Raw genomic sequence first — 13,911 nt, 5'->3', positions numbered from 1 at the left:
ATTATTATTGTTTAGAAAAGTAGTATTTGGTTTTAGCTTATGTCTCTAAGCTATCTAGTTTCAGGTTCTTGGTCACCCAAACAGTGTCAGGTATGGGTTCCATCTCATGGAGCGGGCCTTAAGACAAACCAGATTCTGGTTGGTTCCTCTCACAAGCTTTGTGCTACCATTGCCCTAGCTCATCTTGCAGGCAGATCACCACTGCAGATCAAAGGGTTTGCAGCTGGGTTAAAGTTTTCACTTCTCCTTTTGTAGCAGGCAGAGGATCTTCCTGTACCAAAGCATGTAGGGGTGAAGGCCTTATATAGGTGCCAGCTCGACTTCTGCATGCCCAAACATTTGTACAGGTGTTGTCTTCAGCAGCTGGGCCTTGTCGTCCATTTCTGAAGAACAGCCCGCAGTCTTGGCAATAGTCTCTAATGTTTGGGGGTTTCCATGGGAGCCCTTTGGCCAATAACTCAATTAAATGTAACCCAATTCCAGCACTGGTAGTTTTGTCTGATGACAAGAGATAGCCAGTTGGAGATCTCTCTTCCCTGCTATTTTGTGATTCCATTTACATCACCATTATTTATTTTAGAGAGTTTCTATCCCATCAGGTTTTCATATTACCCTTCAAATGGCCCTTAATTTTAGCTGTCTCTCCCCACTTGATCATCCTGTTCCAGTTTTCCCCTCTCTATTCATCCAGAACTATCTATTCTACTTCTTCTTCCTAGGGAAATCTGTTTGTCAACTCTGTCCCTTACTCTATACTTAATCTCTATTTTTCTACGGAATGTAACCTGGTTATCATTGACTTAAGAGCTATAATCAGATACATACCATATCTGCCTTTTTGACTTTGAGTTATATTCATTTACATGCAATTTTTTTTTGATTTTTCGAGACAGGGTTTCTCTGTAGCTTTTTGGCTCCTGTCCTGGAACTAGCTCTTGTAGACCAGGTTGGCCTCAAACTCACAGAGATCTGCCTGCCTCTTCCTCCTGAGTGCTGGGATTAAAGGTGTGCTCCACTACTGCCCGGCAATTTACATGCAACTTTTGTGATTTCATTATTTAAATGGCTGAAAAATATTCTTTTATGTAAATGTACCATATTTTCTATCCTCATTCATCTCTTGAGGGACATCTAAGTTGATTCTAATTTCTGGGTATAATGAATAGAGTAGCAATGAACATGGTAGAGTAAGTGTTCTTATGGTAGGATGAAATATCCTTTGCATATATGGATATAGTTGAATCCTGAGATAGGTCAATTCCCATCTTCCTGAGGAACCACCACACTGATTTCTATAGTGGCTATACAAGTTTCTACTTCCACAAGCAATGAATGAGTGTTCCTCTATTTCATATCCCTGCCAGAATGAGCCATCATTTGTTTCATTGATATTAGCCATTCTAATGGGTATAAAATGAAATCTCAAAGCAATTTTGATTTGCATTTCCTTGATGACTGGGGATGTTGAACATTTCTTTAAGTGTTTTTCACCCATTTGTGTTTCCTCTTTTGAGAATTCCTTGTTTTGATCTATATTCAGTTTTTAATTGGGTCATTTAATAGGGTTAATTTGTTTGCTTGATATTTAGTTTCTTAGTTCTTTTTTTGTTTTAATCTTTTTTTTATTGAGAAAAGGAGAAAAAGAAACAAGTTTTCACCCCCTCCCAGCCTCCCATTTCCCTCCCCCTCCTCCCACCCTTCTCCCCCTCCCCCTACTCCTCTCCCCCTCCCTCTCCAGTCCAAAGAGCAGTCAGGGTTCCCTGCCCTGTGGTAAGTCCTAGGTCCTCCCCTTTCCGTCCATATCTAGGAAGGTGAGCATCCAAACTGGCTAGGCTCCCACAAAGCCAGCACATTACATAGGATCAAAACCCCGTGCCATTGTCCTTGGCTTCTCATCAGCCTTCATTGTTCGCCATGTTCAGAGAGTCCAGTTTTATCCCATGGTTTTTCAGTCACAGTCCAGCTGGCCTTGATGAGCTCCCAATAGATCAGCTCCACTCTCTCAGTGGGTGGGTGCACCCCTCGTGGTCCCGACTTCTTTGCTCATGTTCTCCCTCCTTCTGCTCCTCATTGGGACCTTGGGAGCTCAGTCCAGTGCTCCAGTGTGGGTCTCTGTCTCTATCTCCATCCATTACCAGATGAAGGTTCTATGATGATATGCAAGATATTTGTCAGTATTGCTATAGGATAGGGTCATTTCAGGTTCCCTATCCTCAGCTGCCCAAGGAACTAACTGGGGACCTCGGCTTGGGCACCTGGGAGCCACTCTAGGTTCAAGTCTCTTGCCAACCCTAAGGTGGCTCCCTTAACTAAGAATTGTGCTTCCGTGCTCCCCTATCCAACCTTACTTTATCCCAATCCTCTTTTTCCCCAAGTTCCCCCCATCCTCCCCTTCTCCCTTTTCTCTCCCCATCACCCCTTACCCCCATCACACTCCACCCCCAAGATCCCAATTTTCTCCCCGGCAATTTTGTCTATTTCCCATAGCCAAGAGGATAACTGTATGTTTTTCCTTTGGTTCACCTTCCTACTTAGCTTCTTTAGGATCACCAATTGTAGACTCCGTGACCCTTATTTATGGCTAGAAACCAATTATGAGTGAGTACATCCCATATTCATCCTTTTGGGTCTGGGTTACCTCACTCAGGATAGTGTTTTCTATTTCCATCCATTTGCATGCAAAATTTGAGAAGTCATTGTTTTTTACCGCAGCGTAGTACTCTAATGTGTAGATATTCCACACTTTCTTCATCCATTCTTCCATTGAAGGGCATCTAGGTTGTTTGCAGGTTCTGGTTATTACAAACAATACTGCTATGAACATAGTTGAACAAATGCTCTTGTCATATGATAGGGCATCTCTTGGGTATATTCCCAGGAGTGGTATTGCTGGGTCTAGGGGTAGGTTGATCCCGAATTTCCTGAGAAACCGAAACACTGTTTTCCAAAGTGGTTGCACAAGATTGCATTCCCACCAGCAATGGATGAGGGTAGCCCTTCCTCCACAGCCTCTCCAGCAAAGGCTATGGAAGCAGAGAGGGAAATCAGAGAAGCTTCACCTTTCACGATAGCCACAAACAGCATAAAATATCTTGGGGTAACTCTAACCAAGGAAGTGAAAGATCTATTTGACAAGAACTTTAAGGCATTGAAGAAAGAAACTGAGGAGTATACCAGAAAATGGAAGGACCTCCCTTGCACTTGGATTGGGAGGATCAACACAGTAAAAATGGCAATTCTACCAAAGGCAATTTATAGATTCAATGCAATCCCCATCAAGGTCCCATCAAAATTCTTCACAGATCTTGAGAGGACAATAATCAACTTTATATGGAAAAACAAAAAACCCAGGATAGCCAAAACTATCCTATACAATAAAGGATTGTATGGAGGCATTACCATCCCTGACTTCAAACTCTATTACAGAGCTACAGTGATGAAAACAGTGTGGTACTGGCATAAAAACAGAGAAGTCGACCAATGGAATCGTATAGAAGACCCGAATTTTAACCCACAAACCTATGAACACCTCATTTTTGATAAAGGAGCCAAAGGTATACAATGGAGGAAAGAAAGCATCTTCAACAAATGGTGCTGGCATAACTGGATGTCAACCTGTAGAAGAATGAAAATAGACCCATATCTATCACCATGCACAAAACTCAAGTCCAAATGGATTAAAGACCTCACTATCAGTCAGAACACATTGAACCTGATAGAAGAGAAAGTGGGAAGTACCCTACAACAGATGGGCACAGGAGATCGCTTCCTATGTGTAATCCCAACAGCACAGACATTAAGGACAACATTGAATAAATGGGACCTACTAAAACTGAGAAGCTTCTGTAAAGCAAAGGACACTGTCACCAAGACAAAAAGGCAACCTACTGACTGGGAGAAGATCTTCACCAACCCCGCAACAGACAAAGGTCTGATCTCCAAAATATATAGAGAACTCAGGAAATCAGACTTTAAAATCTAATTAACCCAATTAAAAAATGGGGCACTGAACTGAACAGAGAATTCTCAGCAGAGGAAGTTCAGATGGCCAAAAGACACTTAAGGTCATACTCAACTTCCTTAGCGATCAGGGAAATGCAAATCAAAACAACTTTGAGATATCATCTTACACCTGTCAGAATGGCTAAAATAAAAAACTCCAATGATAGTTCTTTTAGTTCTTTATTGAGTATTAGCCCTCTACTGGATGTGCAGATGACAAAAATATTTCCCCATTTTGTAAGCTGCTATAGGGGCATTTGATTTGTAGTTTAATAAATAAAGCTTGCCTGAGGATCAATGAGTACCTACTGCATTCCTGGAGCTTGGGTGGTGAGCATTGCTCACATAGCTGGAGTTAAACATAACTCTTTCATGTTGGAAGAGGCTGAGCCAAAAGACAAAGCCACAGTGTTATTCCTAGCCACCCTACTTCGCATTTTATTTTATATTTTTTCTTTTTATTAAAACGTTCCACCTCCTCCCATTTCCCTCGCCCTCTCCCCCTCCCCCTCCCTCTCTAGTCCAAAGTGCAGTCAGGATTCCCTGCCCTGTTGGAAGTCCAAGGTCCTTCCCCCTCCATCCAGGTCTAGGAAGATGAGCATCCAAACAGACTAGGCTCCCACAAAGCCAGAACATGCAGTAGAATCAAAACCCAGTGCCATTGTCCTTTGCTTTTCAGTCAGCCCTTATTGTCAGCCACATTCAGAGAGTCCAGCTTGATCACATGCTCCATTAGTCCCAGTCCAGCTGGCCTTGGTGAGATCCCATTAGATCAGCCCCACTGTCTCAGTGGGTAAGTGCACCCCTCACAGTCCTGACTTCCTTGCTCATGTTCTCCCTGCTTCTGCTCCTCATTTGGACCTTGGGAGCTCAGTCCAGTGCTCCAATGTGGGTCTCTGTCTCTATCTCCATCCATCACCAGATGAAGGTTCTATGGTGATATGCAAGATATTCATCATTGTGGCTATAGGATAGGGCCAGTTCAGGTGCCCTCTCCTCACCTGCCCAAGGAACAAGCTGGGGACATCTCCTTGGATACCTGGGAACCCCTCTAGAGTCAAGTCTCTTGCCAACCCTAAAATGGCTCCCTTAATTAAGATATCTACTTCCCTTATCCACCCTTCCTACATCCCAACCATCCCATTCACCCAAGCTTTCCCCATCCTCCCCTTCTCCCTTCTCTCTTCCACTCTCCCCTTACTCTCACCCCACTCCCACCCCCAAGTTCCCACCTTTTGTCTGGCAATCTTATCTACTTCCAATATCCAGGAGGATAACTATATGTTTTTCTTTGGGTTCACCTTCTTCTTTAGCTTCTCTAGGATCCTGAATTATAGGCTCAATGTCCTTTATTTATGGCTAGAATCCACTAATGTGTGAGTACATACCATATTCATCTTTTTGGGTCTGGGTTACCTTACTCAGGATAGTGTTTTCTATTTCCATCCTTCCAGCAATACCACTCTTGGGAATATACCCAAGAGATGCCCTATCATACTACGAAAGCATTTGTTCAACTATTTTAATAGCAACATTATTTGTAATAGCCAGAACTTGGAAACAACACAAATACCCCTCGACTAAAGAATGGATAAAGAAAGTCTTGAATATATACTCATTAGAGTACTACTCAGCGGAAAAAAAAACAAAAAACAAAAAACAATGACATCTTGAATTTTCCCACTTCACATTTTAAAAGAGCACTCCTGGACAGAAAAGAATTACAGATACACAGTAAAGACAGATTCAGACAACAAAGACCTCTAAATGAGCCACAAAAAGTTTGATAAATATTCATGACTTTAAGATAGAGAGGATAAAAGATAAGCAGAGTCACAGATAAAAAATAATTTAAGGATATTAAACTGAGGTTCTTAAAGGAAAAATAGAACAAGAAAGTCGTACAAGAAAGTCATAATGGGACAGAAAAAGATGGAAAAGACAAAAAGGGTCTGGATTATGTTTGTTTTTTAAGACAGGGTTTCTCTGTGTAGCTTTGGAGTCTGTCCTGTCCTGGAACTTGCTCTTGTAGATCAGGCTGGCTTTGAACTCACATTGATCTGCCTGCCTCTGCCTCCTGAGTACTGGAATTAAAAGGCATGTGCCACCACAGCCTGGCAATATTTTAAAGGTATCTTGACTTCAAAATTTGAGTTTAAGGATATGTTGCTTTAGAAAAGAAGTTCTGCTTTTATTTTCACAGAAGATGAGAACCTGTGGATTCCTTCCATTACAATGTGGTTTAATGGACCACCCTCCCCCCCCCTGAAATATTTCCATGAACACTTAAAATACTTCATCCAACAAACAACAGGAAGCAGTTTAGAGAAAACTCCTAAATTCCCCAAATGATTGTATATAGGGGTTAATTATAAGGGGCTAATGATCACACTCAATCTCTTTTTATAAAAAAGGGGGATATGAGATAGAAATGAATATGTTACATTGGTATAGACTTTGGTTTATTGATTCAAATTTAAGGTCAATTTTGTTATGCTTATTTTTTACTCTTGTTTAAGGTCCTATATTTATACAGTTTATATTTATTTAGAAATGTAATATATAATTATAAATTTATAATTAAAAATTATACATTACATGTATGTAAGGTATAATTACTATATAAATATAATTAACAGATAGTCATTTATAATAGCCAAAATTGTAGTTATGTTAGTTAGATTTTCTAGATATACAGAGATATATTTCAGTTAGATGGACAATCTTCAGCACTTAAGAGACCTACAGACGATAGCATTTAAAAGGTTTTAAAAACTTAGAGTTTTCTCAACAGTGAGACATGTCTGCTTCTGGCAGCACCAATTACTTCAGTGAGGTTGATGGGCACTGAAGGAACTGGTTATGGAATTTGCCTTCAGTGTGATAAGCAAGTGATTTGGACAAGAAACTGCCCTTGCCTGGACTGTTTGACGGTATCCTGGACATACAGGACCCGTAGAGAAATGACTACTGAACTTGCCAAAAGGTGAGATATTCCTTCAGCGTTCCTGTTTCATGAAAGAGAATGTCTGACATTCTTCAGGACTCAAAAGAAAGTGACTAACAAACTACCAATATAGGTAAAACAGTCTCAAATTTCCTGATTCACAGAGAAGTCTGACAGATACTATGAGCCTGTAGGCTAAAGATGGATGCCTCAGTGTTACAGAAGAACTTTGGGTGAATTTTTAGGCAGCAAGATGTCTCTGTCAATTCTAGACTTTTGGAAGTTGCTTACAATGCATTTCCTGTTTACTTAGGTAATATTATATCCTTCTGGGGTCTTTGATGGAGTTGAAGGCAGATAGTTATAGTTTTCCTTAGTTATAATAAAAGATAAATTGGATACAAAACTTTAGACTCACAAAGATAAAATATATGATAAAATATATATATATTTTTAATTTTGCCAGATACAAATAGATTGAGTATTGTAACTGTAATTCTTGCTTGATACCTGCTTGTTATATGTAATTTTACTATGTTAAAGTTAAAAACCTACCTTTTTATTTAGACAGTGATGGAGGAAGGTCATTGGTTAATTAAATAAAGAAACTGCTTCCCCTGATAGGTTAGAACATAGGTGGGTGGAGTAAACAGAACAGAATGCTGGGAGGAAGAGGAAGTGAGCTCAGAGACGCCATGCTCCCCTCTCCCGGGCAGACGCGATAGCTCTGCTCTCTGAGGCACACGCGATGAAGCTCCGACCCAGGATGGACGTAGGTTAAGATCTTCCCTGGTAAGCCACCTTGTGGGCTACACAGATTATTAGAAATGGGCTAGTCCAGGTGCGAGAGTTAGCCGAGAAGAGGCTAGATATAATGGGCCAAGCAGTATTTAAGTGAATACAATTTGTGTGTTGTTGTTTCGGGGCATAAGCTAGCCAGGTGGCCAGGGTGCTGGGGACACAACCCCGCAGCTATTACAACAAGACAGAAAATGGAAGATGATTTGGGATTCCCCTCTGTATGCTCTGAGTATGTTTTATTACCATTGGTTAATAATGAAGCTCTTTTGCCCTATGTAAGGGCAGAATATAGCTAGGTGGGAAAACTAAACTTTATTTAGGGAAAAAGAAGGTGTAGTCAGGTAGATGCCATATAGCCACCCAAGAAGCAAGATGTGAGGTAACAAACCACAAGTGTCGTGGTAAAATATAAAATAACAGAAATGAGTTCATTTAAGATGTAAAAGCTAGCTAGGGTTATGCCTGAACTGTTGGCCAAACAGTGTTATAATTATTATAGTTTTGTGTGATTATTCCGGTCTGGGTGGCTGGGAAACAAAAGCACACACTCCATTTACAACCTATATGGGAGATTTTGCAAGAAATCACAGATTCAAGGTGAAGCTTGGCTATGCAGTGATTTTGAGGCTATCCTAGGAGAGAAAATTTGAGACCCTTCCTAAAAAATAAAGGTAAAAACATTGTTGCATATTATCTTTGTGGTAAGTAGTTTGAGAATATGTGCATGACCCTGGGTACAACTCATTCCCTGCCTCTGAGAAATAAAGAAACTAGACTCATAATTATACATCCAATGCAAAAGATATGAAAAATTCTTTTATTCTCACTTTTTATTATTTTTTGAGAATTTTGTAAAATTTATTTTAATCACATTCTCTTCTCCTCCCACTCTTCTCAGATGCATCCTCCATTTCTTGCCTACTCAATTTGTGTCCTCTTTCTTTTCTTTAACCCATCAAATACAGTTTGTGATGATCATATCCTTTTTGGTTTGTGGCTTTCACTACAGTGTGGTCAATCCACTAAGGGCTACACCCTTAAAGAAAACTGACTATCCCTCTCGCAGAAGCTAACAATTGTCAATAGTACCACAGATAACCCTGACATTTCATAACAAACTCTAGTATCCATGCTAAAATTGTGCTTCCCTTGAATTTGTGTGGGTCTTGTTTATACTGTCACAACTGCTATCCATTCATATGTACAACTGCCCTGCTGTATGTAAAAAACATGGTTTCCTTATAGTCATATGCTGATGAAAATCTTATTGGTATAGATAGTATATGGAAAAATTGGCAAAATAAAACCAGGAGTGGTGGCTCATGCCTTTAATCCCAGCACTCAGGAGGCAGAGGCAGGCAAATCTCTGTGAGTTTGAGGCAGCCTGGTCTACAGAATGAATTCCAGGACAGCCAGTGCTACACAGAGAAACCTTGACTCAAAATAAGAATTATCAAACTGAATAAATAATTGCTAAAAAAATAATTACATAAAATTATGAATATTCAGTGCATTTCCACCAAAGGCAACTGGTGATGGCTGATGTAATTTTTAAATGTCTCATGAGCCTATACTGTTATTTTGTTTTATAATTTGCAAAACTTTTTCTCAGGTTTTGCTTACTTGAACTTTTTTTTGCTTCTCCCATACAATACACTCTGACCTCAGCCTCCCCTCCCTTCATTTCTCCCTGTCTGCCCCCTACATTTGCCCTGGATCCACTGCTCCTTTGTTTCCCTTCAGAAAAGACCAGGTCTCCCAATGTTATCAGCTGACTAACAAGATGCAGTAAGTCTAGGCACAAACCCTCATTTCAAAGCTGGATGAGACAACCCAGGAAGATGAAAAGGCTCCCAAGAGCAGGCAACAGTCAGAGACACTCCCACTTCCACTGATTGGAATCCTTCAAAGACACTGAGCTAAACAACCACGGCACATATTCAGAAGACCTTGTACAGACCTATAGAGGCTCCATGATTGCTGCTGCAGTCTCTGTGAGCCCCCATGACCCCTGCTTAGTTGATTCTGTGGGCCCTGTTCTCTGGGTGTCCTTGAGCCCTCTGGCTTTTATAATCCTTCCTTCTCCTCTGAGGAGGAGTTTCCTGAGCTTCATCTGTTAATTTTATTGTTAATTGTTTGTGTGGCTCCTAAAATGCAGAAACAAGGTTGTACTAAATCATCCTGTAACTCAATTGTGTCCTTACTTTGAAGTGCTAAAAATAAATCAGAGTTCTCTACAAAATATGCAGTAAAAAAATCTAAATAAAATACTGACACATACAATTCAATACATTAAAATCTGAATATTTTTAAATTTAGGTAGAACTTTAGGGCAAAGCTTAATTGACTATATGTTATCATACTGTTAAGAATATAAAAGGCTCAATAAAATATCCATTTAATTATAAATAAACCTAACAAATCAGTTTGCTCTTCCTTTTCTTCCCCAAAGAAAAATGAAATATAGATTAAATGCCTTTCAATTTGTGAGGAATGAATCAGTAAAGCTGTCTTGATTGACTGCTATTAAATTGTTATGGTGGTCAAAAGCACATGTACGCCATTTGATTAATAAGCATTTGTTGAAAACAGAAATTTGCTCATCAGTTTAACTACTTAAGTTCTAGAGTAACCTCAATTTTAGAATATTTCTAGGCACTTATTAGACCCATTAACAACAGAACACAGTTTAGAAAGTATGTGGCTGTCTTACCTATGATTGAGGAAGAAGAAATATTTGCTAACCATCTCTTCAGACAGTGTCTGTCCAAAGACAAGAAAATTATCTACACATATACAGGGAAAATATATATAAAAAATGGCCCAAATTTCATTGTGGGGCATCTGGAAATTTTTTTCAATGAAGAACTCTATTTTATGGAAGAATAACTATAAAGATTTTCATAGTGCATTTAGTAGGGCATTAAGAAAGACAAGTTCTCATTTCACTGTGTTTTTTTTAAAAAAAATGTTTTTTCCTAGTTGTTCAAGAAACAAGAAATGTCTGAGAGAAAGGAATTTCGTATGTTTTTCTTTGGAAAATCAAACTTACTTTAACCAAGAATTACTGAGCTTCGCTCTGTGTAGTCTACAAGCCACAGCAGTGAATCACCAGTTCCTGATACACAGTGTGGCTACAGTTGGATTTTTTTGATATGTATCTAAAGCTGCCGGAGACACAGATTCCTTCCATCCACAGACTGAAACCGAATGCCTATGTACCCTTTGTGATGAATAACACATATGCAAATCAAAGCAGAAGCACATCAGAATAATGATAATTTTAGCATGTTGTAGAGAAAGGGGAACAGCAAAGTGTGGGAAGAAATTAGCTTTAGCTTTCTCCATGCTGCTTTTCCCTGGCTTCTATCTCTTTCAGACTTTGTTTCAATTCCCTAATCTGGTTGCATAGAAACTGCCACACTTGGCTTCTCCTCTGTCACCAGCCTGCATCCTCACATTCTTCTGTCTGCTCTTTCAGATAATCAAAATGACAAATTAGGGAAGTGGCTTTGGGGTAGAATAGACTGGTTTTGAAGTCCTGCTCCTTCTATTTACTGGTTGTCTGATCATGGGTAAATCATTTCACCTCATTTAACTAAGTATGTCCAAGCCCCAGTTTTCTAAAAAAAATGACTACCAATAATTGTATGCTAATAATATTATGAAGACTAAATAGTGACAACAGACTGGCTCCATAAATTGCTATAGTAGTAATTTTCTTTAGTGTTCATTCATAATAGAAGATACCTTTCCAATTTTTCAGGGCATTCAGAAAAATAACACAATCTCTGTAACTGAAGCGTTTCACTAAAATCTGGACACAACCACTTTATATCTTTTCATATTCATGCACAATCTAACCTGATTTATGGCCCATTACCACAGTGCTCTCTTTCAAGGTTTTTGAATTAATAAACTAACCTATGATGGTGTGGTTTTGCCTCATGGGAACATTATAGATTATCCATCAGGACATATGAACATTTAAAACAGAGCTCTAGAAGATTATATGGCCAATGGGGATGACTAATAGAAGGAATTTCAAGTGCCCCACCTTCCTGAAGTTCAGCTTTCTGTAGATCACATGTGGAAGTGGTTTTGTGTACTGACAATGTGTGGGAGATCAGTCTTGTTAATGCTTTACTGAAATGTAAAAATATGACTCATTTTATTAAAAGTAATTTGGAAAAATGTTTTCAAGACTTGAAAATAGTAATACACTTTGGTTAGCAATGATACTTTGAGGACTCTCTTGGTGAATTAAAGTTGAAAAAGTGCTGTGACAAAAGTTCATTTTGAGGCCATTAAAAAGGCTCAGTGGGTAAATACATTCTCCACTAAGTCTGGTGGCCTGAGTTCAGGCCCCATCATCCACATGGTAGAAGGAGAGAACCAGCTTCTGCAAATTGTCCTCTGATCTGTACACATGCACTGTGGCCCATTTACATACAGAATCAAACACAATATATAAATAAAATGTAAAAATGAGAGTTCACTTTGTCAGAAAATAATTGCAGATAGAATGAATGGCTAATTGTGGGTGAAAGATGTTTAAATAGAGTGTAATATATCCACCTATATTTAATTACATTTTCATTGTTGTAATACAATATCATAGTTCAAAGCAACTTAGAGAAGAAACTGTATCTTAGCTTGTGTTTCCAGAGAGCAAGAGTTCACGCTGGTGGGAAATTTATGGTGGCAGGTGACAGGAACAGGATGCTGACTGATCACAAGAAGCAAAAGGAACAGAAACAAGGAGCAAGGCTCTAAAACCCGTCACTTACTTTCATGCAAATAACCCCAATAAGTTCACTAATTCACTAAGCTCGACTTGGATGGAGTAGTTTCTTTGGTCTGTCATCAGTGTCCTAGTGGGATGAAAAGATGTTTGCTTTTGTCTCTCCAGGAAAAATCACATAACAGATATAGATCTCAACAGAGGTACAAACCTCAGCATAGTAAATAATGAAATATAATACTGTAGGAAAACATGATTCATTCAAAACTTGGCAGTTCTACAACCCTTCAGTTAATTTAATCTAAATACATTGAAGTTTGTGAAATTACAGAAAAAGAAATTTGAAAGACCAGCTTTAAAAGTGATCTTTCAAAAGTGATTTTAAAAGGGATGCATCTGTCCAGCAACTGGTGGAAGCAGATGCAGAGATCCATAGCCAAACATTGGGCCTAGTTGCTGGAATCCTGATGAACAGAGGGAGAAAGCCAGGGGGTTGAAGATCATGAGGGGAGAACCCACAAAGACAGCTGACCTGAGCTCCTAGGAGCTCACAGACTCTAGGGAGCATGCATGGGACCAACCTAGGCCCTTTGCAAATGTGTAGCAGTTATGTAGCTTGGTATATTTGTGGGAGTCTTAGCAGTGGGATCAGGAACTGTCTCAAAAGCTGGTTATTAGGAACCCATTCTGGGTGAACTTTGTGCTTGTAGCCTGCTGGCTGAGATGCGTCTGGGAAGGGCAAAGAATCTTTCCATGCTGGGCAACTCTGTTCTGCCGTCTTTCTTTCCAGTTTCGTGAGTGCACTTATTGAAAGGATCTTCCCATAGACTTGGCTTTTAAAAATGTTCTTTGCTGAGGCTGGAGAGATGGCTCAGTGGTTAAGAGCATTGCCTGCTCTTCTAAAGGTCCTGAGTTCAATTCCCAGCAACCACATGGTGGCTCACAGCCACCTGTAATAAGGTCTGGTGCCCTCTTCTGGCCTGCAGACATACACACAGACAGAATATTGTATGCATAATAAACAAACAAATAAATAATAAATAAATAAATAAATAAATAAATAAATAAAATGTTCTTTGCCACCTATTACAGGCCCTTCAGACTTTTTTCCCACTACCTCATCACTGTCACCCTTCAGAGCCTCCATGGGTTTCTTAAACTACTGGCAGTTTTGTGGCAGGCACCAGCAGCCTCCACCATCTTTGTTTTCTCTTGAATATCAATCATTGTGGGCTTCTTACCATCATTTTACATAAGAAGAGAACACTCAGACCTAATTACAGGTTCTTCTACATGTTATGCAGATGGCACTCCAAAAAAAAAAAAAGACACGACTCTGTCAAGGTTATTGACCCTAACAGGAAACCTGGCAGTATTATTCTTTCAAAAGAATATAGTAATAAAACTGCCCTTGGAT

This window comes from Microtus pennsylvanicus, chromosome X, assembly GCF_037038515.1.
Source record: "Microtus pennsylvanicus isolate mMicPen1 chromosome X, mMicPen1.hap1, whole genome shotgun sequence".
Taxonomy (NCBI): domain Eukaryota; kingdom Metazoa; phylum Chordata; class Mammalia; order Rodentia; family Cricetidae; genus Microtus; species Microtus pennsylvanicus.
Note: the sequence above shows the minus strand (reverse complement) of the source record.